This window comes from Schistocerca serialis, chromosome 10 (assembly GCF_023864345.2).
Source record: "Schistocerca serialis cubense isolate TAMUIC-IGC-003099 chromosome 10, iqSchSeri2.2, whole genome shotgun sequence".
NCBI lineage: Eukaryota > Metazoa > Arthropoda > Insecta > Orthoptera > Acrididae > Schistocerca > Schistocerca serialis.
In genome coordinates, this window is record NC_064647.1 from 183456315 (window position 1) to 183458829 (window position 2515).

Genomic DNA, 2515 nt, shown 5'->3' on the forward strand with positions numbered 1-2515 from the left:
AGATTGGTTTTCTTTTTGTAGGGAAGTGTGTTCTGAGTATGCGAAGTATAGGGGTAAGTTGGGTGGACTGGGTTGGTGCTTGAGATAGACGAATCACAGCTTGGGAAGAGGAAGTATGGGAGTGGTAAGCCTCCGGTTGGATTATAGGTGTGGGGGGGGGCTGCTATTTTGGGAGGGGGGGGGGGGGGGAGGGTGTATGCTGCTGATTGTGTTTTCAGTATTTTGGAGGAGCTTTCTAAGAGGAGTTAATTGAAGAGTATGTAGAGGAGGGGAGTACTGTAGTGTCAGATGCCTTTTCGTCATACAGGCGTTTGGGGAAGAGGGGCTATGATCATTTAGTTATAAACCATAGTTTATAGGTTAAAAATTAAAAAAACTGGAGTCTGTACTAATACAATTGGGGGGGGGGGGGGGGGAGGCACTGTTAAATCTGTCATAGGGAAGGGAAAGAGGCACTCTTCTAACATGCAATCTCATTTAGATGAGTATTGCTAGCGGCAGAGCATCCCTGGGATTATTGGATTTTTCGCATTTTTTTGAGGGCAGTGAGTAAGATGTACATACCAAGGGTGGTTAATTGAGGGTGTTTGGTATGTGAAAGGGGGGGGCTAATGGTTGTGGATTTGAGGGGGGGGGGGTTATAATTATGTTGCCAAGGATCTTTTTTGTTGCAGTTGTTTTTGAGTTGTAATGTGTGATTGAGTTTCGTTTATTTTGTGGTTTTTATTTGTTGGCAGATTTTTGTTTTTTTTAGGGGGGGGCCGTTGGGGTTGGTAGGTTGTGTGTGGTTCGTGAAGGTTTTTTTTTGGTGGCCAACCTAGTGTGTAGTGCCAGAATTTGTTGGTGGTGATGTTATTGTTGTATTTATGTGTATTTTTGTGTTTGTTTGTTGTTGTGTTTGTAGTGACGTCATAGGTGCCATATTGGAGATGCTGAGAATGGTCATTTCCACCATGCTGATGACATAGTGGGTCAAAGCAGACAGGTGGGATTGGACGCTTCTGTAATCCTGTAGAATTTATTACTACATCACTTAACACAGATCTTTTAGAAGCAACTTTATTTAATCCAATTTTTGCTGCAGCAGAAACTTTGTATGAGGGGGAAGATGAAAAAAAAAATAGGTCAGTCATCTTAAGAATTAAGATGATAACACAGTTTTATGGCAAAGAAATGTGGAGACTGATATTCTGAATTACACACCGAAACAAATATAAGGCATTATATTTCTCACTTGTCAGCAACAGAGTTTAAGAAAAATACAAAGAAGGTTTACAGAATGGGACTCAAATTCATTAATTTATTTCACACAAACAAACACAAAACTACTATTGAGATGTAGGTGACTTGACTTCTGCAGTTGTAGGTGCCACCACATGTGAATGTATTTCTTTTTTTTTCTTTTTTTTCCCAAAACAATCACAAAATCATTGATTGTTAAGCAAAATTATTTTTGTGTGGACACTTCTAATCAGAGCATGCTGTAGCTTCTTCCTGTGGAGTCTCACTTCATAATGTAGCCTTATTTTACTATACTCAATGAGTACAGCCTTTTTTCGGTAGAAGAATGTGATTACCAAGGGGAGCACAGCTTGAAACACGTTTGTTCAACTGAAGCAAAATACACTCCTGGAAATTGAAATAAGAACACCATGAATTCATTGTCCCAGGAAGGGGAAACTTTATTGACACATTCCTGGGGTCAGATACATCACATGATCACACTGACAGAACCACAGGCACATAGACACAGGCAACAGAGCATGCACAATGTCGGCACTAGTACAGTGTATATCCACCTTTCGCAGCAATGCAGGCTGCTATTCTCCCATGGAGACGATCGTAGACATGCTGGATGTAGTCCTGTGGAACGGCTTGCTATGCCATTTCCACCTGGCGCCTCAGTTGGACCAGCATTCGTGCTGGACGTGCAGACCGCGTGAGACGACGCTTCATCCAGTCCCAAACATGCTCAATGGGGGATAGATCCGGAGATCTTGCTGGCCAGGGTAGTTGACTTACACCTTCTAGAGCACGTTGGGTGGCACGGGATACATGCGGACGTGCATTGTCCTGTTGGAACAGCAAGTTCCCTTGCCGGTCTAGGAATGGTAGAACGATGGGTTCGATGATGGTTTGGATGTACCGTGCATTATTCAGTGTCCCCTCGACGATCACCAGTGGTGTACGGCCAGTGTAGGAGATCGCTCCCCACACCATGATGCCGGGTGTTGGCCCTGTGTGCCTCGGTCGTATGCAGTCCTGATTGTGGCGCTCACCTGCACGGCGCCAAACACGCATACGACCATCATTGGCACCAAGGCAGAAGCGACTCTCATCGCTGAAGACGACACGTCTCCACTCGTCCCTCCATTCACGCCTGTCGCGACACCACTGGAGGCGGGCTGCACGATGTTGGGGCGTGAGCGGAAGACGGCCTAACGGTGTGCGGGACCGTAGCCCAGCTTCATGGAGACGGTTGCGAATGGTCCTCGCCGATACCCCAGGAGCAACA